This window comes from Phascolarctos cinereus, unplaced genomic scaffold (genome assembly GCF_003287225.1).
Source record: "Phascolarctos cinereus isolate Bilbo 61053 unplaced genomic scaffold, phaCin_HiC Scaffold_4;HRSCAF=312, whole genome shotgun sequence".
Classification (NCBI taxonomy): domain Eukaryota; kingdom Metazoa; phylum Chordata; class Mammalia; order Diprotodontia; family Phascolarctidae; genus Phascolarctos; species Phascolarctos cinereus.
Window position 1 is genome coordinate 359,747,446 of NW_027555847.1, and position 24,935 is coordinate 359,772,380.

The 24,935-nt window shown below is 37.8% G+C and overlaps 1 long non-coding RNA gene across 1 annotated transcript in view; it reads left to right on the plus strand.

Annotated features, from left to right (window-relative positions):
- Positions 1–7,630: 7,630 nt before the first annotated feature.
- Positions 7,631–24,935, plus strand: part of LOC144456681 (uncharacterized) — a 48,416-nt gene continuing 31,111 nt past the window's right edge. Inside the window, exon 1 of the long non-coding RNA XR_013485698.1 lies at positions 7,631–7,938. This is a non-coding gene — a long non-coding RNA (uncharacterized LOC144456681). The remainder of the gene's footprint in view (positions 7,939–24,935) is intronic.

The following is a 24,935-nucleotide window of genomic DNA, read 5'->3' on the forward strand; positions in this document are numbered from 1 at the left end:
TATGTGGGTTTGCCTCATCTACCATAACTCTGCTAAAGTTGTTGTTTCAACTAGTGTTTTAATTGGTTCTCCTCATCTGCAAAGAGTGATACTTCATTGCCTATTCTTATTCCTTCAATTTCTTTTTCTTGTCTTATTGATATAAAACTAGCATTTCTAGTATAACATTAAATAATAATAGTGATAATGGACATCCTTGCTTCACCTTGAATCTTATTGATAAGACTTCTAATTTATTCCCATTACAGATAATGCTTGCTCTTGGTTTTAGATAGATGCTGCTTAGTATTGTAAGAAAACTCCATTTATTCCTATTCTTTCTGGTGTTTTTAATAGGAATGGATGTTGTATTTTATCAAAAGCTTTTTCTACATCTATTGATATAATCATATGATTTTGTTGGGTTTTGTTATTGATATAGTCAATTATGCTCATATTTTCCTAATATTGAATGAGCCCTCAATTCCTGGTATAAATCCTAACTACAAGTTATGATCTTTGTGACACATTGCTATAGTCTCCTTGCTAGTATTTTTATTTAAAATTTTTGCATCAATATTCATTAGGGAGTGTATAGATTTTTCCTGTTTTTGCTCTCCCTGGTTTAAACATTAAACCATATTTGTGTTAGAGAAGGAATTTGGCAGGACTTCTTTATCTATAGCTTAGACAGTATTAAAATTAAACATCCTTTTAAAATTTTTAATAGTACTTTATTTTATACTGGAAAGTAATATGGCAGAAACTGAGCATGGACCAGTATCTCACATCATTTACCAAGATAAGGTCAAAATGGATAATGGATTTTATGATCACTGAGATATGAAGAGAGATTTCATAAGAAAATTAGAAGAACATGGAACATATTACTTATCAGACAAGGATAGATAAATAATTTATGAATAAACAAAAGATAGAGAGCAAAATTAGGTGCAAAATGGATAATTTTGATTACACTAAATTAAAAAGATTTTGTACAGATAAAACAAATATAGACAAGATTAGAAGGAAAGCATAAAATTGGGAGGGGGGATTTATAGATTGTTTACCAGATAATAGTCTCATATCTCAAATATGTAAAGAATTTTATAAATTCTATGAGAATACAAGTCATTCTTCAATTGATAAATGATCAAAGGATATGAACAGGCAGCTTTCCAATGAAGAAATCAAAACAATTTTAGTAATATAAAAATGCTCTAAATCATTGTTAATTAAAGAAATGCAGATTAAAACAACCTTGAGATATCATTTTACATTGACTAAAGTGGCTAAAATGATAGAAGAAAAAGCGACAAATGTTGAAGAGGATGTAAAAAAAAAATTGGGACACTAATTTATTGTTCATGAAATTTTGAATTGATCTAACCATTTTGGAGAGCAAGCTGGAATTATGCCCAAAGAGTTATTAAACTACCTATACCCCTTGACCCAGCAACACCATTATTTCCAAAGATGATTTGGCAAAAAGAAAAAGAACCTATGTGTTCTAAAATGTTTATAGCTGCTTTCTTTGTGGTGGCAAAGAACTGGAAATTGCAGGGGTGCCCATCAATTGGAGAATGGCTAAACAAGTTGTGGTATATGATTGTGGTGAAATACCACTGTGCTATAAGAAATGATGAGCTCAAAGATATGGAAAGACTTGCACTAAATAATGAAGAGTGAAATGAGCAGAACCAAGAGAACACTGTGTACAGTAACAGGAATATTTTTTTAAGAATGACTTTGAGTAAATGTCATTTTGTCTATTATAAATACCCAAATTAACTACAAAGGGCCTGTGAAAGAAGATGCTGTCTGTATCCAGAGAAAGAACTGGAAAATAGAAGTATAGAAGAATAATTTTACATGTATACTTATTTGTGTCTAATGGTAGCCATTTCTAGGGTGGGGGGGAAGGCAAGAAAACACAAGAAATTTAGATGATGATTTTGTTGCTTATTTGAAAGGAATAACAAGTTGTGCACAGTAGATTTGCAGTTTCATGTACAATATTCTTGTTTATTGAACTATGTTATGGAAATGCTTGATTTATTCCATAAATTAAAAATAAAATTTTTAAGATTGAGTTCCAAATTTTTCTCTCTTCCTCCCTTCCTCTCTTCCTAAAATGATAAGCAATTTGATATAGGTTATATATGTACAATTATGTAAAACATTTCCATATTAGTCATGTTGTGAAAGAAGAAACAGAGCAAAAGGAAAACACATACACACACACAAAGTAAAACTAGTATGCTTTGATCTGCATTCAAAGTCCATCAGCTTTATTTGGATATGGATAGCATTTTTCCCTCATGAGTCCTTTGTAACTGTTTTAGATCATTGTATTGCTGAGAATAGCTAAGTCATTCATAGTTGATCATCACACAATGTTGCTGATACTATGTACAGTATTCTACTGGTTCTGCTCTTTTCACTTTGCATCAGTTCATGTAAATTTTTTCATGTGTTTTCTGGATTTTTCCGAAATCTGCCTGCTCATCATTTTTAATTACACAATAGTATTCCACTACATTCATATACCACAGCTTGTTCAGCCATTCTCCAGTTGGTGGTCATCTCCTTAATATCCAATTTTTTGCCACCACAAAAAAAGCTGCTGTAAATATTTTTGTGCATGTAGGTCCTTTTCTCTTTTTTATGATCTCTTTGGGATATAGGCCTAGTAGTGCTATTGCTGGATCAAAGAATATGCACAGTTTGGTCGCCCTTTGGGCATAGTTCCAAATTGCTCTCTAGAATGGTTGGATCAGATCACAACTCCACCAAAAGTGCATTAGTGTCTCAATTTTCCCATATCCTCTCAAACATTTATCATTTTCCTTTTCTGTCATAGTAACCAATGTGATAGGTGTGAGGTGTTACCTCAGAGCTGTTTTAATTAGTATTTCTCTAATAAAAAGTGATTTAGAGCATTTCTTCATATGACTATAGATAGCTTTGATTTCTTCATCTGAAAACTGCCTATTCATATTCTTTGACCTTCTATCAATTTTCGAATAGCTTGTACTAAATGTTCTTTAAGGCTATATCAGATTGTGCGCCATCTTGGGGAGGGTGGGAGGGAGGAAGGGGGAGGAAAATTTTAAACTCAAAAGCATATGGAAGTGATTGTTGATAAATCAAAATAAATTAATAAAAAAAATTTTTTTAATGTTCTTTAAATGTCTGGTAGAATTCATTGGCAAGGAGCTCACTTGTGGCTTGTTCAATTTTTTTTCCTAAAATAGATTAAGTAATGTATTTCCTCTCCTTTTAATCTGAGGGATTTATATTTTGTAAGTATTCTCCATTTTGTTAAGACTGTCAGTTTTATTGGCATATAAATAGCTCCTAGTAATTATTTTAATTTCATCTTCATTGGGGATATATTTACTTTTCTCATTTTTGATACTGATAATTTGGTTTTCTTCTTTCTTTCATTGAATATAATTTTATTACATTATGACCTAATAAGAGTTAATGTAACATTTATGCTTTTCTACATTTGTTCATAAGGCTTTTATACCCCATTACGTGGTCAATTTTTGTGAAAGTGTTATCTACAGCTGAGAAAAAGGCATATTCTTTTCTATGTGCATTCAATTTTCCCCAGAGGTCTATCATATCTAACTTTTCTAAAATTCTATTCATCTCATAACTTCTTTCGTATTTATTTTATGGCTAGATTTATCTAGTTCTGAATGTAGAAATTTGAGGTCCCCCACTGGTATAGTTTTACTGTCTATTTTCTTCCATAACTCATTTAACTTTTTTTAAGAATTTGGATACTACATGATTTGGTGTGTATACATTTAATTTATTTTCTATGGTGCCTTTCAGCAACAGGCAGTTTCTCTGATTATTTCTTTTAATTAGTTCTATTTTTGCTTTTGCTTTGTCCTAGATCATGATTGCTACCCCTTCCTTTTTTACTTCAACTAAAGCACAGTAGATTCTGCTCCAGGCCCTTATTTTAATTCCGTGTCTTTCTGTTTCAAGTGTGTTTCTTTTTTTATAAGTTATTTATTCTTAGTTTTCAACATTCATTTCCGTAAGATTTTGAGTTTTGAATTTTCCCCCCCAACTTCTCCTCTCCCCTCTTTAAGAAGGCATGCAATCTTATATAGGCTCTACTTATACATCAATATTAAACATCACATTAGTCATGATGTAAAGAATTAGATCTAATGGGAGGGAGTATGAGAAAGAAGAAACAAAACAAAATAACAAAAGAAAAGGAGAGCAAATAGTATGCTTCCATCTGCATTCAGACTCCAAAGTTTTTTTCTTGGGATGTAAATAGCATTTTCCATCATGACTCTTTGGGAGTTGTCTTAGATCCTTGCATTGCTGAGAAGAGCTAAGTCTATCAATATTAGTCATTGCACAATGTGGCTGTTACTGTGTACAATGTTCTTCTGCTTTTGCTCATTTCACTGAGCATCAGTCCATGCAAGTCTTTCAAGGTTTTTTCTGAAGTCTGCCTGCTCATCATTTCTTATACCACAATAGTATTCCATTACATTCATATACCACAACTTGTTTAGTCATTCCCCAATTGATAGGCATCCTCTCAGTTTCTAATTCTTTGCCACCACAAAAAGAGCTGCTGTAAATATTTTTGCACATGTAGGTCCTTTTCCCATTTTTGTGATCTCTTTGGGATACAGCCCTAGGTCATTGCTGGGTCAAAGGGTATGTACATTTTTATGGGCCTTTGGGCATAGTTCCAAATTGCTCTCCAAAATAGTTGGATCATTCCAATTTTCCAACATTTATCTTTTTCCTGTTTTGTCGTGTTGGCCATTCTAATAGGTGTGATGTGATACCTCAGAGTTGTTTTGATTTGCATTTCTCTAATCAATAGTGATTTAGAGTATTTTTTCATGTGACTATAGATAGCTTTAATTTCTTCATCTGAAAATTACCTACTCATATCCTTTGACCATTTGTCAGTTGGGGCATGACTTGTGTTCTTAAAAATTTTACTTAGTTCTCTATATATTTTAGAAATGAGGCCCTTATCAGAGACACTGGTTGTAAAAATTCTTTCCCAATTTTCTACTTTCCTTCTTATCTTGGTTGCATTGGCTTTGTTTATGGAAAAATTTTTCAACTTAATGTAATCAAAGTTATCCATTTTGCATTTTGTAATGTTCTCTATCTCCTGTTTGGTTATGACTTCTGTTCTCCATAAATCTGATAGGCAAATTATTCTTTGCTCTCCCAGTTTGCTTATAGTATCAGCCTTTATATCTAAATCATGGACCCATTTTGACTTTATTTTGGTATATGGTGTGAAATTTTGGTCTATGCCTAGGTTCTGCCATATTCTTTTCCAGTTTTCCCAGCAGTTTTTGTCAACTAGTGAGTTCTTATCCCAGAAGCTGGGGTCTTTGGGTTTATCAAATAATAGATTTCTATAATCATTGACTACTGTGTCTTGCATACTTAACCTATACTGCCCTATTTACTGTTCCTTACACGTGACACTTTTCTCCCATCCCCATTCCTTTGCAATGGCTGTCCCCCATGCCTGGAATGCTATGACCCTCCACCTCTGACCTTCCCTGGCTTCCTTCATGACTCACTCCAAATCCCATCTTGGGGGCAGGGGAAAGTTTGCAGGCTTTCCTCAGTCTCCTCAACTACTAGTGTTTTTCCTTCTGAGATTACCTACTATTAATTCTCACATGTCTTGAATTATCTAGTTATTTAAGTGCTGTGTACCCCCGTTAAAATGTGAGGTCCTTGAGGGCAATGACTGTCTTTTGCCTTTCTTTGTGTCTCCAGTGCTTAGCACAGTGCTGGCACATAGCAGGCATTCAATAAATTCTTGTTGGCTGAATGATTAGAGATATATAGATTTTATATATGTGTGTGTTTGTGTGTGTATGTGCCTGTGTGTGCGTGTGTGTATACATATGTCTACATATACATTCATAGGCTCCTAAATTCCCAAAGTTGCTAGCTGCATATCAGTGATCAAATCTAGTGAATTACAATTAAAGAAGTTTATTAATGAAAAAGAGTAAGGAGGGGAGGGGAATCAACTTGTTCCTGTGGACAGGGTGTCATAAACTAAGTTGGAAAACACCTCAGGGATCACCCTTTCCCCTGACTATTGTTTCTAGGATTTCTGCCACCATCAAACCATCTAAGAGGACGGAAGGAAGGAGAGCAAAGTGTCACTGCTCCCTCAGCATGCCCCCTTAGCCTTAGTTCTTCCCCTGGAGAAAACTTCTCTCCTGGAACAGAGCTCCAATTCTGTGAATGGGTTTCTTCCTGCATGCCTTAGATTTTTAGAAAGAGGGGGTGGGGAGGGGAAGGAGCAGCAATTACTGTAAGGTCAGAACAGTGATTTCTTATTTTTACTTACTTCCCTCCCTGTCATGGGAAAAGGAGAGAAAGGCAATCACTTGTTCCATATTATCCTCAGGAACTCTAATGTTTAAGGGGTCGCCCTAGAGGGAACAGTTTATAAGGGGAAAGACAGTTTGATTTGTAGAATTTTTTCTTGGTCCAGACATATGATTTCATTGGAATAATTTCTTCTACGATGCAAATCAGAAGTTTAAAAACTTACAGAGTGGTTTCTGTAATCAAATGTTTTATTTGTTTTTAAATTTTATGTGTTTTTAATTTTTATTTACTTTTCAATTTATGGAATAAAATAAGCATTTCCTTAACATAGTATAATAAAGAAAATGATTGAACATAAAACTGTAGCTCTATTGTGTACAACTTGCTGTTCCTTTTAAATATGTAATAAAGTTATCATGTAAATTTCTTTTTTTCCTTTTTTTCTTCCCTCCCCCCACCCTAGAGATGGCTATCATTATACACAAATGTATGTATATGTAAAATTATTCTATACATATTTCTATTTATCAGGTTTTTTTTATCTGGATGCAAATAGTGTCTTCTTTCATAGGTCTTTTGTAGTTAATTCAGATATTTATGATACTCAAAATGATTTATTTACTCAAAGCTGTTCTTAAAACAATATTGCTGTTACTGTATACAAGATTCTCTTGGTTCTGTTCATTTCCCTCTTCATCATTTCATGTAAGTCTATCCATGTTTTCGTAAGATCATCAAGCTCATCATTTCTTATAGAACAGTAGTATTCCATCATGATCATATACCACAATTTGTTCAGCCATTCTGCAAATGATGGGCATCCTCAAAGTTTCCAGTTCTTTGCCACCACAAAAAGCACTGCTATGTAGGTTCAGGGGATTGCGGGGGGGGGGGGGGGCGGTGCAGCGACAAGGGAAGCGAATTTTTTTTTTTGGTGAGGCAATTGGGGTTAAGTGACTTGCCCATAGTCACACAGCTAGGAAATATTCTGTGTCTGAATCCTGATTTGAATTCAGGTCCTGCTCACTCCAGCTGGGGTCAGTGCTCTATCCACTGTGCCACCTAGCTGCCTCGGAAAAAAAATTTTTTTTAAAGAAATTTATATGATAACGTTATTATTTATTTAGAAGGGATAGTGAGTTGTACACAACAGATTTGCAGTTTCACACACAATCATGTTTTTTATTATACCATGTTATGGAAATGCTTGTTTTATTCCATAAATTATAAATAAAACAAATGTGAGATCAAAAGGTACCTTAGGAGGGGCGGAGCCAAGATGGCGGAGTGAAAGCAGTGACTTGCTTGAGCTCTCCCCCAAACCCCTCCAAATACTCATAAAAAATTGCTCTAAACAAATTCTGAAGCAGCAGAACCCACAAAAAGACAGAGTGAAACAAATTTCCAGCCCAAGACAACCTGAATGATTGATCAGAAAGGTGTATCACCGGGCTGGGAGCGCAGCACAGCGCTGCGTGGGCACGCAGGCCACAGCAAACCTGGAGCAGGCCTCAGAGGACTGAATCGCGGGCAGCTGTGGAGGTTTCCAGACTCCTCAATCCACGAATGTCAAAGACAACTTAGAAGGTCAGTGGGAAAAGTCTGTGTCTGTCGGTGGTCAGAGAGGAAGGCGGGGTCTCAGCTCCATTCCCCAAGAGCCTGGTCGGGGGGGGGGGGCAGCTGCTTCCCGAGCTTCTGGCCCACAGACTGAGGGGGAATCCAGTGGCTGATCAGAGAGGGACTGCAGGGATCTCTTTGCCAGTGCTGAGGCAGGAATCTCTTGCTTTGCCCGTGTGTGGATCTGGGTCACAGTTCTGGGTGGCAGTGCTGGGGTGAGGAGAGCTGGTGTGGTGGAGCTTGTAGTGCTGTGGAGAGGAACCCCTCCTCACAGTTACAGGACAGAAAGGAATACTGTGTCACAGGCCAGGAAAGGAGTAAACACCTCACCCCTTATCATACCACCTTGGAAGAACTGAAAATTTACAGGTCCCTACAAGTATCTCTGAAAACAGCTACACAAACCCCTGAAGCTTGGGACAGTACATTCTCCACATTGGAAGCAGACTCTTACCTTAACAAAGAGTTTAAAACTCAAGTAATTGGCGGGATCATGAGCAAGCAGCGCAAAAAGAGTCAGACTATATTATCTTACTTTGGTGAAAAAGAAGATCAAAATATACAACCAGAAGAAGACAACAAAATCAAAGCTCCTACATCCAAAGCCTCCAAGAAAAATATGAATCAGTCCCAGGCCTTGGAAGAGCTCAAAAGGGATTTTGAGAAGCAAGTAAGGGAAGTAGAGGAAAAACTGGGAAGAGAAATGAGAGTGATGCAAGAAAATCATGAAAAACAAGTCAACAGCTTGCTAAAGGAGACCCAAAAAATACTGAAGAAAATAAACCTTAAAAAACAGCCTAACCAAATGGCAAAAGAGGTCCAAAAAGCCAATGAGGAGAAAAATGCCCTAAAAAGAAAAATTGACCAAATGGAAAAGGAAGTCCAAAAGATTACTGAAGAAAATACTTCCTTAAAAATTAGAATAGAGCAATTGGAAACAGTGACTTTATGAGAAATCAAGACACTGTAAAACAAATCCAAAAGAATGAAAAATTAGAAAACAATGTGAAATATCTCATTGGAAAAACAACTGACCTGGAAAATAGATCCAGGAGAGAGAATTTAAAAATTATTGGACTATCTGAAGCCATGATCAAAAAAGAGCCTGGACATCATCTTTCAAGAAATTATCAAGGAAAACTGCCCTGATATTTTAGAACCAGAGGGCAAAATAGAAATTGAAAGAATCCACCAATCTCCTCCTGAAAGAGATCCCCAAAGGAAAACTCCTAGGAATATTGTAGCCAAATTCCAGAGTTCCCAGGTCAAGGAGAAAATATTACAAGCTGCCAGAAGGAAACAATTCAAGTACTGTGGAAACACAATCAGGATAACACAAGATTTAGCAGCTTCTACATTAAAGGACTGCAGGGCATGGAATATAATATTCCGGAGGGCAAAGGAGATAGGATTACAACCAAGAATCACCTACCCAGCAAAACTGAGTATAATCCTTCAGGGGAAAAAATGGTCATTCAGTGAAATAGAGGACTTTCAAGCATTCCTGATGAAAAGACCAGAGCTAAACAGAAAATTTGACTTTCAAATACAGGACTCCAGTGGAACATGAAGAGGTAAACAGGAAAGAGAAATCATAAGAGACTTATTAAGATTGAACTGTTTACATTCCTGCATAGAAAGATGATATTTGTAACTCATGAGAACTTTGTCAGTATTAGGGTAGTTGAAGGAAAAAAATTCTATGTATGTATATATAGATAGAGGGCACAGGGTGAGTTGAAGATGAAGGGGTCATATCTGGAGAATAAAATTAAGGGATGAGGGAGGATGATACTGGGAGAAGAAAGGGAGAGGTAGAATGGGGTAAATTATCTCACAAAAAAAAACAGAAAAGAGAAAGTCTCTCACAGTGGAGGGGAAACAGGGGAAGGTGAGAGGGAATGAGGGAATCTTATTCTCATAGGATTTGGCTTAAGGAGAGAATAACATACACATTCAATTGGATATGGAAATCTGTCTTACCCTACAGGAAAATAGGGGGAGAAGGGGACAAGAGAGCAGGGGGTGACAGAGAGGAGGGCAGATTGGGAAAGAGGGTAATCAGAAGTAAATACTTCTGAGGAGGGACAGGGTCAAAAGAAAGAATAGAATAAATGGGAGGGCAGGACAGGATTAAGGGAAATAGAGTTAGTTTTTCACAACATGTCTACTAAGGAAGTGTTTTGCATAACTGCACATGTACAACCTATATTGAGTTGCTTGCCTTTTCAATGAGGATGGGTGGGGAGGGAGGAAGGGAGAAAATTTGGAACTCAAAGTTTTAAAAACACATGTTTTAAAAAAAATGTTTTCACATGCAACTGGGAAATAAGAAATACAGGAAATGGGGTACAGAAGTCTATCCTGCTCTACAGGAAAATAGAAGGGGAAGGGGATAAGGGAAGGGAGGGGGGAGAGATAGAAGAGAAGGCAGACCAGGGGAAGGGGTATTCAGAATGCATGACATCTTGGGGTGGGGGGAGTGGTGAGAAATTTGGAACTCAAAAACTTGTGGAAGTGAATATTGAAAACTAAAAATAAATAAATTCATATTTTAAAAAAAAAGGTACCTTAGGGAAAAAATAACACATAGTTTCTTTTCCTTTTTTCCTAATCATCTTTGGAAATGGACCTAGTAGTGGTATTGCTAGGCCAAAGGGTATAGGAAGTTTAATAACTCTTTGGGCCTAATTCCAGATTGCTCTCCAAAATGGTTGGATCAGTTCACAATTCCAACAATGAAATTAGTGTCCCAATTTTTCCACATTCCCCTCCAACATTTATCACTTTCCCCTTCAATCATTTTAGTCAATCTCACAGGTGTAAAATGATATCTCAAGGTCATTTTAATTTGCATTTCTCTAATCAATAATGATTTGGGGCATTTTTCACATGACTGTATTGTTTTCATATGATGAATTGTTTTGATTTCTTCATCAGAAAACTGCTTGTTCATATCCTTTAACCATTTATCAATTGAGGAATGACTCCATATTCTTATAGATTTTACAAAGGTCTTTATATTTGGGGGATATAAAACCTTTATCTGAGAAATTGTCTATAAAATTATTTCCCCAATTTTCTGCTTTCCTTCTGATGTTGGCTACATTTGTTTTATTTGTACAAAAGCTTTTTAATTTAATGTAATGAAAATTATACCAAATTTTGTTACTTTTAGAAACAGTATGATATGGAAGATAGAGAGCCAGGAAGACCTGGATTCAAGTATTTTACTTGTTCTATGAACCTGGGCAGTCAGTGTTGACTAGAGGTCTGATGAAAAGGAAATACAGGTTTACATAGGAAAAGAAGAAATGAGATAAGATCATAATGGTGCAAAGCAGAACAATTGTAGGTGATGGCAAGATAAAAGGTATGCCTGTGGGTGTGAGTGTGTGTGTGGAGGGGAGGTGTAGCTAAGGTAGAGTGGACAGGTAGTCATGAAAGTTAAGTAGATTGAGGAACTGGGAAGTTTGAATATTTCAGGGAACATCAATATTATGTTGAAGTCCCCCAGGATAAGGGCAGGAGCTACAATGAAGAAAAAGACTATGAACCAGAAGCTGAGCTGTTTGAGGAAGAAAGGAGAATGTCTAGGGCTCGAACAGATAAAAGCCATCAGGATCTGCATTAAGTGATACATTTGAGGAGCATGAACCTCAAAGAAGAAGAGGTTGCCGAATGACAATGGTAGACAGAGGGTTTCCAAGTGATCATGGGGAGCAAGGATTGTTCTGACTCTTCCACCACAACCAGCTAATGTGATGAGTATGAGTGAAAGTGCAACTAGTATTGGCAAGAGTTGCCAGGGACAGTGTATTGTCAGGATGATGTCAAGTCTCAGTGAATGTCAGAAGATATAAAGAGTGAGAAAGGAAAAAGTTTGAGATGAAAGCAAGTTTGTTAATTATGGAGTAGGCATTCCAGAGCATACAATGGAAGGGGAAATAGATGTGAAACAGTGCATTGGAGAAGTTTAGTAGGGTTGATGGGTGTGAGAATGAGGCAAAAGACAGTTGCGGAATAATGTTTGTTCATCAGCAGCCAGGGATTCAGAATCACTGGAATGGAGAGAGTAGGAGGAGATGGATATATACTAACTATTGATAAGTTAATTCAGGAAGCATATCAGTGGTTAGAAAGAGATCCTTTTATGGAGGTAGGAGATTAGACTGTTTCTTCAAGATCAAATGTAGTATGAGGTGATGTCCTTTGAGACCCAACGAAGCCTGTGTCACAGCCAATAAGAGCAAGTAGAGGTTCAACCCAAGTAGTCTTATGGGGAGGCAAGAGGTGACAGTTTAAAGTAGGCAGGCTGAAGAAGTCTCTAGGGAAAGAAGGGCACTCAGGAAGGCATTGGACTGGCCTCTCCATCCCTGAAGAAGACCCTGTAAGGACGTAAGTCTGGGGTGAGTGACCACGACATGGGGCTGTACAGGGCACCACAGGGAAGACTGAGATCTAGCTATTGTGTTGTTGTTTTTCCTCCTTTGTTCTCAAAGAGGATCAATGACATCATGAGGACAATGTCTTGACTTGCACATGAATTGAATTGAAGTGAGGCAGAGCTGCTCAAAGTTGTCAGCCTCACTCTTTCCTCCAGAATTATTAGAATCCAATGACAAGACATAAGTAAAGATGACTGGAGTTGGCCCAGGATTCAACGGGTGACCCTGGTACAAGGCAAAGACAGTGGCCACAATGGGGGTTTGGAGCAGGAGATTTACAAGACTCTCGGGCTGTCTACCATGCTTATTTTCTTCCATTTCACCTTCTCATCTCCCATAATTCCTTTAAGTCATAACCAAAATCCCTTCCTTTACTAGAAGCCTTCCCTAACACCCCTCCCCCAGGCCTTCCTTCTATTAATTATTTCCTACTTATTATATATATATATATATAGTTTGCTTTGTATATATGTTGTACATATGTATATATGTGTTTATATATGTATATGGATATACATACATACATATATATAAATACATATATAAACATATACATGTTGTCTTCCCCATTCTATTGTAAGCTCCTTGAGGACAGGAATTGTCTTCCACCTCTTTTTGCATTCCTAGTGATTAGCACAATGCCCAACACATAGTAGATATTTAATAAGTTTACTGATTGACATATGAAGCAGTGTTTTCTCTCTTAGAGATACAATTTTACACTGTTGTCCACTCTGGAAAGGGGACCAAGTTTCCATAACCAAACCTGGAAAGTCCCATTTTAGTGCCAACAGAGACCCTTACAAATGGCAGGACCTAAATTCCTGATGTGTTTATAAGTATAGGGTTGGGGAACAGGGTATTGCCAGGGCTAAGATATACATGCACAGGATGAATTTTGACCCTTGGTAGCTACTCCAAGGCACATGTAGACATATCATAGGCACATAATAAATACTTTTTAGATAAATAGTTAACAAATGAGAGCTTCCCCTACATTTGCAGAGGATTTGGCATCAGTGTTAATCAGCTTTCTGGCTGTCAGGCCTAAGGTATCAGGTTTAGCAGTGGTAAATCCTGGCATCACAGGGGATTGGGGAAAGGTTAAGCTGTTTGATGGGGCAGAGTAATGCAGAGTAAAAGACACATCTCCTTCCTAGGGCCATCATTTGAGAAAGGAAAAGGAGGCCATGGTAAAGGAAGCTCTGTTTAAATGATCAGCAAAGATTTAGGATGACAGATTGGATTTATCCTCCCAGTGGAGATGAGGGGATGAAATCCCACTCCCCACCCCACCCCCCATCTTGCCAGTACCAAGGCAAGTCAAATCAACAAGCATTTATTAAGCACCTACTAAGTGTCAGGAACTATGCTGAGCTCTAGAGATACATCGAAAGGCAAAAGACAGTTCCTGATCTCAAGGAATTTACAATCTAATGCAAAAGACAACATGTGAAACAACTGAGCACAAACCCAATATAGACAGGAAGTAATCAACAGAGGGAAGGCACCAGTATTAGCATTTCCTCCTTTCAACTGTGTTTCTGACTTTCTGTACTTCTGCATCATTCCCCTGTTAGTAGCATTCTCCCTTTTTTCACTACCCTTTAGTGTGTTATCTTCCCCCATTAGAATGGAAGCTCCTGAGGGCAGGGGCAGTTTTTTTTTCCCTTGTATTTGTATCCCCATCACTTAGCAGAGGGCATGGCACTTAGTACATGCTTAATAAATCTGTGTTGGCTGCCTACCTTCCTGCATTAACCCTAGTCATCTCATGGAGCTGAGAGTGATCTCATGAAGAATCCTGCTTCTCTCATTCGCACTTCCCTGTCTAAAGCTAGATTTTCCTTTTTGAAGCTGCAGACAACTGCTACATGGAATGTTTTATAGTGCTACATGGAATGTTTTCCAAAAGAGTTAACAGCTGGGCTATCCTTGCCAAAATGGTCCAAACTCCCTAATGCCTTTTTCACTAGCTGACAGCAAGAAACTTGCCTGCTCTGCTCTGTTAAAAGTGCCTCTGCGGTTTTCATGGCAGACCCTACATGTGCCAGGCTCTGTAACTCAACTGTAAATATTCATTTTGGGATGAAAGCTGGTAACAAAAGGTCTTAATCCAAGGCCTCTGTCCAGAAGAGCTGTTATAAAAGAAATCCACCTAAAGTCAATTAGTAAGTAATGCAATTTGTCTGTGGTCTACCATCAGTCTACAGGAAAACACCATGCATGTCTCTTAGTAAGCTCAACAAATGCTTTATTGTTTGGCTGCATTTTGGCTTCTGACATCTACAGAGGACTAAAATTGAAGGCTAAGTGTTCACACATACACACACACACACACACACAACTCATTGATTCAACATTCTGGTAAACTTGAATAGCATTTTTTATCCAAAAGAATATGATACATATGAATATTATGGTATTATCCTAATCCCTACTTGCAACATATTCTCAGTGGCCGCCAATAATCCACTTACCATTGGATTTATTCTTTGCATTTCGACCCTTTCTTTGAAGACTCTTTTACAGATTTTTTTAAAGGCAGAAGCTTATGAATTCTCATAATAACCTTATAGGGTAGTAGGTGACAAAGAATAAGATAAATTCTGTCCTTGAGAGAAAGTATTTCTGAGAATATTGAAAGGAAACTGGGTTCACCCTTTGAGGCCTCACAATACCAAAAAATACCTTTTAGCACACAAAGTGGTTGCCTCTGGCTATTATAGAGAGATAACGAAGAAGTATAAAGATACACATCTTACAATCTAACTCAGGACTAAGTGCTCACTAAATATTGTCTGTCCTTGTCCTTGTCCTGTTCAATATTTTTATCAATGGCTTAGATAAAGGCAGGTGACAGATGACATTTTTTTTACTTTATTTTTAATTAATTTATTTTAAACTTAAATATACAATAAGAAAAAGAAACATTTTATAAACTTAAATATTAAAACTTAACTACAAAGTAAGGAAAGAATAAAAAAGCATTGCGAGTACACAGCAAAACATAAGAAAGCATTCAAAATATGCAGCAATAAACTTCTATTTCAAGAAAGCCTAGATAATAAATGCTACACATTGTGTTTAGAGCTGTCCATCTTTCCTTTGCTTCCTTGTAATATTTTCCTTTATTCTCTGCTGTACACTTTTTACTTTGTTCTTTTTCCCTCCTTCCTCCCCCTCCATCCTCCAAGAAGGTACAATTAAATGCAGATATATTTATATAGATAGATGACATGTTTATCAAATCTGTGGATGCCACAAAACTAATAACTAGATGGCAGAATCAGTGTTCACCAAGGCAGACTTGACTGGCTAAAGAAATGAAACAAAACTAATGGTGTGAAATATTATTATTATAACTAGCATTTATACAGCATTTTATATTTTCCAAAGTGCCTTACAAATCATTTTATCCTATTCTCCTATTCTAAGGTAGGTACTATTACCCCTACTTTACAGATGAGGAAACTGAGGCACACAGATCGAATGACTTGCTTGCCCAGAGTTACCCAGCTAGTAAATGTCTGACGCCAGATTTGACAGAGATAAATAGTCCTGCACTTAAATTTAAAGAATCAACAACAACAAGAACAATAAAAAAGCATGAAGCCTGGCCTAATAATAAGTATGTCTGTCTGTCTATCTGTCTGTCTTGCCTAAAGGTTTCAGTTGACTACAGCTGTGTCTGAGCCAAGATTATAACTGGGCTGCCAAAAAAGCTACTGTAACGTTAGGCTGCATTAATAGACATATAACATCCACAACTAGGTTGGTAAGAATATCACTGTACTCAGCCCTTTCTGGAGCACATTTTTGGTGTTTCATTCAATTCAGGGTGTTGCATTTTAAAGAGAACACTGACAAACTGGAGTGTATTCAAAGGAAGGTATGTCAAACTCAGGCCACCAGAACAATGAAGACTATGAAAGACCATGTTATGTAAGTAACAACTGAAGAAGTGAGGATTGTTTATCCTGGAAATTAAAAGACTTCAGGTAAAGGAGACTTTCTCCCTACGGCTCCAGAAGGCAGAATTAGAATCAATAAATGAAAAGTTTCTTGAAGCAGATTTCAACTCAACATAAGACAGATTCTGAAACAACTAAAACTGTCCAATGGTAGAATAAGCCAAGTGCACAGCAAAACACTGAGCTTGTTCTCACTGGGAGTGTTCAAGTAGGGACTGGATTACTACATGTCAGGTATCTTGTAGAAGGAATTATGTATTAGGTTGGACTATTTAACCTTTTAGGACCCTGCCAACCCTAAGATGCTATGATGAATGTTTGTTGAAATAGCTAATGGACTATTGGAGTGGCATAATGCAGGCATTGTCAGACATGGCCAATGTATCCATCTGTTTGGCTTAACTACAAGTCTTTGTTGCAAGGGATGGTTTGAGGCAGTAGATCAGGCTTATTGGGAAGTGACAATGATATAAAAACAAATTAATTTGTTAAAGAAGGAAGACAGGAAGAAGGGAGAGAGGGAGGAAGAGAGGTAGGAAGAGATAGATACAAAGCGGAGAAGGGAGAGATGGAAGGAAGGGGAGAGAGACAGAGAGCGAGTCAGAGTCTGTGTCCTTAGTTATACTCCTAACACTCACAGTAAGAATTTGAAATTTCATGTCCTTCTAGGGAAAACAATCACTGCTATTCAGAGCTCTCACTACACTATTATAAATCAGGGTTATTAATGGCTAAGCAGTGACTCTTAGAGGCAGTCAGCAGGTAATACAGTCAGAAGGTAGTGCTAAAAATAGACCTGAGGCTCACATTCTTAGAGTCAGCCCAATCCCTCACTACCACCACCATCATTATCAAGACAAGTTAATATTCCATGTTTTGCCCTTACACACACACACACACACACACACACACACCCCTCCCAGATTGGCCTTTTGAAATTTTTTTCCCCCTTTAAAAATGTCCTTAATGATCATTTAAATTTCATTTCAATCTATACATAAACATTTCAACATAGATAAGACCACTGGAGGCAGGGGAATGGGTGGAGAGAGAGCCAGGATTGTACAGTACAACTTACAAACAGGAGAATCTGGGGGGAAAGCTCTACAGAGGGGAAGGGACATGATTGGGAAGGGAGAGGAATGAATTCTGTTTTAGATACGTTTATATCCATCATGCACTTAAAGCAGTTTGGGTGGGAAAGCTAGAGCTTTAGATATACTCTTGAAAGGCATCCATATAGAACTGATAATAACTATAGCCAGTGTGGGGGAGGAGGTGGGGAAGAGATGAGATTTCCAAGGGAGAGAACATGGGGGGAAAAAAAGAGAACTGAGGAGTAAACTTTGGAGAACTCATATTCAAGGGAAAGAGATGGTAGAGACCATAGTTGAAACAATGAAGGCACAGCTGCCAGAGATGGTGGGTGAGAAATGAACAGGAGAGTACAGTACTATGGAAGTCAAGGGAAGAGAGAGCTTCAAGAATCATAATTATAAAGCTGGAAGCAACCTTAGAAGCAACTTGTTCAGGCTTTCAAGAGGGTGAAGTGATTTTCCCATGGCAGACACAGGACTCAAATATAGGTCTTCTGAATTCAAATTCAGTTCTCTACACACTGTACTACATCGCTTCTCTCAGGAGATGGCAGTCAGCAGTAAAAAGGACTGCAAAGAGTTTGAGTAGAACAACTATTGGCTTAATCAATTAAGAGATGATTGATTGATGAGGTTTGAGAGACCAGTTTTAATAGAGTTTGAAAGAGCTGCACTTAGTAGTGTGTTAGGATCAGAAGCCAGATTGTGAGGGGTTGGGGAATGACTTGTGATGAAGTAGAGGCAGGGAGCCTTGACTCTTCCTTTGAGAACTTTGGCATTTTAGGAAAGGAAGGAGAAAGGAGAGAGCCCATGAAAGTGTGAGGTTTGAAGGAACGTTACTTTACTGTGTATATTTGGAAAGAAGTAGAGCAAGGTTGTAATCCAAGGGAAGTGAATAATGAAGTAGAGGTTGAAGATGTGTGTGAAGATGTGTGAAGAGGTGTGACACAATGAATGATACTTAATGGAATAAACCTGGTGGGAGAAGGAATCAAAACCATAATTGGACATCAGTCTTAGAAATCTTAGATACACTGATAGAGGAGGGACATGAAAGAGGATAGTTGATGATATTGAGAAATCTGATGATGGAAAAGGAAAGTTGGAGTGGAAAGGGGGGGAGCTGAAGAGAAGAGATGGCTTACATCAGATGACCTGCTGAGTAGGGGTAGAGAAATAAAAAAGTAAGAGGATAGGAATGAGTGTTTAGAAGAATAGAAAAGGTTTGGAATAGAAGCTTTGGGGAATGTGATAAGGATAGGACTACAGATAAATAAAGGATTATCCAGTAATACTGAGGGGTTGAATAGCATGAATTTATCCAGCTTTTTCTTCAGGAATGTCCATTAGCCTGACACCAGAAGCAATCAAAAGAGGATGCGTTTTGCATAGGATTGGGGTTTAGGACATTTATAATAATAATAAAAATAATATTTATATAGCATTTACTATGTGCCAGGCACTGTGCTAAGCGCTTCACAATTATTATCTCATTGTTGTGAGGATCACCTCACAACAACCATGAAAAGGAGGTGTTATTATTATCCCCATTTTACAGATAAGAAAACTGAGGCAAATAGGGTTAAGTGACTTGCCCAGGGGCACACAACTAGTAAGTTTCTGAGGTCAGATTGAAACTCAGGACTTCTTGACTCCAGGCCTAATACTCTATCCACTGAACCACCTAAGATCAGGGGGCAAGGAAACACAAGATATTAGTGGGAGCATCTTTGAAATGACTGACCATGGAATCTAGCTTAATCAAAAATCTTCAAAGTATATGATCTGGGTGTTGGGCCCTTATTATTGACTATGAAAATGAGATTATATATAAAGAGCAAGCATAATAAGAATGTTGACAACTAATGAACCAAGAGGAAACAATGAATGTGTGTCTATCATTTCTATAATTCTCTACACTCACAAAGCACGTCATATACATTATCTCTTTTGATCTTAACAACTCTATGAGGGATGAGAGACTTTCTAAGAAGGCGAATATGGCATAGAGGCTATAGTGTTGGAGTCAAGAAGACTTGGTTTCTAATCCTGCCTCAGACACTTACGAGCTGGGTGACCCTGGGTGAGTTAATATCTCTGGGTTTCGGTTTCCTCTTCTTTTAAATGAGGGGCTTGGTCTTAATAACCTCTAAAGTTACTTCTACCTCTAAATCTATGATCCTATGAGATAAGCTGAGAAATAGTATTATTCCCATTTTGTGGGTGAATAAACTGAAAAGTTTATTCCAGAAGAGACTTGTGGAAGTGAAGTGACTTGTCCATAGTTATGTAATTTATAGCTAGACAAAAAATAAAAAAATTAGTGATAAAAACAAAAACAATTCTATCTGTCCTACATTCCTTACCAATGGTAGCCATGTGGCCCTGCCCTCAGTGAAAGAAATACTAGTAATTATACCCAAGCAAAAGAAACTCCACAGGGAGTGAAAACCACATCACCTACTCAACTTCTAGCTGCCGCGAGCAAGATCAGAGGAAATTATTATTAGAAACTTCAGAAAGATACATCAGAAACCACAGCAAATGAGTCTATATTTTTAAACCCAAAAAGATTCCAGCTGGGCTTAGAACCATATGCAGATCTGCCAAACATGTGGACAAATGGAGGAAAGAGATAAATCAGATGCAAGCCTGGTCAACAAGTATTGCCCAGAGGAATCCCATAGCTGACTTAGAGGTAGGTAGGTTTTGAGGCTTTCTCATGGAGTGAGTGGAGTGGTTCTAAAAAAGAATTGAGGTTTACCAAATCCTCCTACCAAATTTTGAGTGCTGCTGTACAGAGGAATGAAGGAAATATCTCCAGATGAAACAACGCAAGAAGAGCTGATGTCTATCATTAAGGAGAAGTCTGGGCATCAGCAATTAGTTGGATCACTTTATAGAGCAGTAGGATATTTGCCCAGTGATCCACAGACTAATTTGCATTTTTCAACGTGGGAGGTCTATCTCAATCCAAATCTTATCCAACTAGTGACATCATATAGACTGTCATTAATCACTAGAAGATCTCTACCTAGGAGTCCTGTCCTCCAGAGGGCCATACTAACTAACCCCTTTCTATTTAGAAATCCTGCCTGGTGATTTGGCTTTTTGCAAATTTGTGAGCCGTGTTACCCTAGAGGTAGTCCTTCTCTGACAAATAAATGCCTTGAACATAATAATAATGATAACAATTGACATTTCATAAGTACTTAATAAATTTCTGTTGAATTGAAGGATTTTAATTAATTTAATTAATAATGCCCTCTATTATACTTAGAGACTTTTGGGAATAACTTTCAAAAATAATTCAAATACAAAAATTATGTTCTGTCCTCAAGATTGGTCTTGACTTTAGTTCACTTTAGTGCCATACGTTGCCACTACTACCAATCAGTCTCTAATACTTTATGGTCATCCAGATCTGAGGAGTCTAATAACTCACCATTATTAATGTATGCACCACTAATTCTAGTAGTAGTGATGGATTTGCACTGATCCATCCACATTCTCACTGATTTCCATTTTGGCCAAGAGTAGGCAATGATTTCAGCAACAGGCTAGGGCACTAAAGTGCAATCTAACTCTGAGTCTTTATAGGACTTAGGTAAACCTCATGGCCTTCTTAGTACTGTGCTCTGACAGTACTAAGATACCATGAGAAGCAGTGGGCAAGGTAGCTAGAATGCTTACCTTGTAGTCAGGAAGCCCTGGGTTTAAGTCCTGCCTCTGACACTATCTGTACAACCACAGACAAGTCACCCTAACCTCTTAGGGCTCCCAAGCAATTCTCTAAGATTGTAAATTTCAGGAGAGTTGTGCATCTGTGTTGGTAGATGAAGTTTTCACACTATGAGTTCCCTACACTGTAGAAATCACAGATCTAGACTCTCTTCATCCCTGGGGGGGATGGAGTAAGAGATAACATGTCAGCTTTTGGGAAGACTAATGGCATTAGAAAATTGGGTGACGCTTTCAGCAAGACTAAAATGTTTATACAAATACCCATCTTTTTAACAGTAATATTCAGTCTTCCAGTGGTGCTACAGGACCATAAATCATAGAACACAACTACTAAAGAAATCAAAACTACAATAGATCAAAAGGGCATTAGAAGGCTGTGTTAGATATAAGTAGGTGTCAGCCAATACCAACGATGTCTTGCACACAAGAAGTAACATAAAAGATTCCAACCAGGAAATGTGTGTGGCCAGAAAAAGGACGTAAGTCAGTCAAGCACTGAGAATTAGGGTGGATGTATTAATAACCTGAATGCCATACTGGTACCCATAGAATTTAAAAAGACCTACATAGGAAGGCCTCCAACATATGGAGTAACATAGGTCATGGACAACAATCTGAGGGTGAAAAGATATGAATGAGTTGTCGTCTGTACCATTGGAGGGAGTACCCACATCAATGAGATCAAAGAAGTCACTGAAGTATAAGACATCATATGCTAAGAAAACAGAAGTCTCTCCCTGGAGTGAATACATTCAGTCATTCCCTAACCTACACATCCCAAACACCTCCCATGATACATTATCATGGATACCCATGAAAACTAAGGCTAAAGAAAAAGAAGATAGAAAGAAAATAGATAAATGTTCTTTTAGACCCAGTGCCTGGCTTCCAGCCCCCTCACCCTGATGGCTTTGGTATATGGGCTGTGCTTATTTTCATGAGTCACTGGCATGATGTTGTGATCAGGACAGGGAGGTAGGATTTTATGTTTATATTTTAATTATTTATTATGGAGACAAGAGAAGCAGCCAGACAGATTTACTATGCAAAGGTTTTCCAGTTGGGTGGTAAGCTCATTTATTTCAACCACATCCTTGTGAAGCGACTGGAAAATACTATGCTATGATTCACTAGAAAGGTTGAGGATGAAACATATGCCTCTTGGTTAGACCCACCGCTAGCCTCTATTGCTATCAAGAGCAAATTTCAACTCTGCAGGTGACCACCCACCATCCCCATAGCTTACGTTTCCCCTATAACTTCCTACTCCGATCTGGTGAAAATTCCAAATAAAATTGACAGGGACAAGAGTGGTGAGACACTGAAAAGAGGAGAGGAACCTCTCAGGGAAGAGCCCCTTGACCTTTGCAATTCCTTTGCAGACAAAGAATTTGAGTCAAAAGATCAGGGTTTGCCATTTTTTTCTAGCTTTGTGACCTTGAAAAATCCATTCAAATTCTGACCCTCAAGTTCCCCATCTGCAAAATGGGGGTAGCACTAAGGTGTAATGTATGTTAATGTATATGACAATGTTATATAAATTGGATATCACTATAAAAAATAAGATGTTCACATTACTATAACTACTATCACAGCTATTATTGTTGTTGTTAGCATTTACAGATTATTTTTCAACCACTCTCAGAGCCATCTAAGGTATATTCCAGCTACCCATACATTGTTAATAATAATAATAGCTAGCATTTACATATTGCTTTAGTGTTTACAAAGCACATAATATATGTTAACTTATTTGATCTTCAAAACAACCCTATGAGGTAGGTGCTATCTTTATCCCTGTTTTACAAATAAATAAACTGAGGCTGAGGGAGATTAAGCAATGTACAAGTAGTCACAGAGTTAAGTAAATTTCTGTGGTAATACTTGAACTAATTTCCTGATTTCAAATCCGATACCTTATCCACTGCACCACCCAGCTGTCTCCTGTTCTTCAAACTTCATAGACACCTATATGCTCTCTCACCATATAGCTTATTGAGTGTGAACTCCTAGACCAGTTCTATAATCTTAAACTTTTCTGCTAACATATCTTGGGGAACCAAATCCAGACTGTGCCAATGTATTGTAAGTCACTTGGAAAGGAAATAACTGACTATACACTACAAGCTGTCTCAAGATCAGATAAAAAGAAGAGAAAGCAATGGCTATAAGTAGCAAGAGATTACATGCACATATTATTCATATAGCACCTTTTGGCATGAGCTCTCAACAGGTGCATAGCCATTCTGATCATGACACCCTTTACTTCTCCCTATTGAAGCAGCTAAGTTCACAATGAAATGCTTACTTAGTACACATTTTTAGAATTATTATTGCCTATACTTTTGAAGAGACCTATCATCTCAGAGCTACAAGGCTCCATGAACAAAGGAGCTGAGCAGGCCCAACTCCCTGCATTATGGTTTGTGAAGACAAGAGCAAAACATACAAAGTGGGAAGCTCCGATGATGGAGGGATTGTTCCCTCCTGGGCCAGAAGACAAAGATACATGGTATTGGGAACCATTGTGTTCTTCTCACTCTTAGCAAAGAGATTCATGATTTGTCCAAGGCCACAAAGCTAACAAGTCTGAGGCAGGATTTGAACCCAGGTATTCCTCATGATTCCAGGTCCAGTGCTCTAGTCACTTTTCAATGCTGCCCCTTCATAAATGCGTCTTAAGTTGAATTGAACTGAACTGAATTAAGCCAAATATTAGTGAAGGTAGACACAGGTAGGGCAGCTATTTAGGATAGAATATAGCTGTGGAGAAAGAAAAGAGAAATTCTTAAAAAATAGTACTATAATAAATGCACTTTGTGGCAGAAAACACTGCCCTCCATGGCACACAGGTATTTATTGTGTAATGTCAAGTCACAAACATTACAACCAAGTCTCTAGGCTGCCAGGCCACAACAACTTATTGGGAACACCATTTTCACACTTCGCCTGGAGTACACAAATGCTTTGTCACTGTCTTTGCCTGAAGGACAGAACCATCAGAAATAGTCTTCTACACAAGAAGGAATATTTACATAATTGCTCCCTGAATTTTTCGCTGTAGAATATCTGATTCCTTGCCCCTCCCCACTTCTATGAAACATTTTCTACAGTAAATGAGAAGGCATAAAGAGTTATATATGCATTGGTGGAGACAGTACCCACACCAGAGAAATCATAGTTCCATTAAAGTATTATAAAAGAGGTATGGAAGTCTTTGAATTTCTTTGGTCCTTTAGGAGCCATAAAGATATTTCTCAATTAAAATTTGATGGCATTATAGACAGATAGCCACTGGCTGGCTGAAGAATCAGTTGTACCTCTTCTTGCCTCTGATAAGCAAGCAGGTCAGATATGCATTCAAGTAAGAAAGGAAGATTGCTGCCAGGGAAGGAATTCACCTCTGGGAGTTAAGAAGAGTCACCTAGAGAAGAAGACCACAGTTCTCAAGAAAGGCCTTTTCCCTTGGGTTTTTCCAGAGTACAGAGGTGGGGACGGTGGGGTGCAGAGAAGTATTTCTCTTTCCTCTCCCATGTGTATAATATGGCCTCTTGCAGAGGTCCATTAAGAGATAACCTCACTCATCTGAGAACATTCAAGAAAGAGTAAGGCCTAGCCATCGGGAGTTCGGCTGCAGAGAGGAGCAATCAATCAACAAATAATTATTAAGCTTTTTCTGGAGGGCAACAAGGTGGTACAGTGGA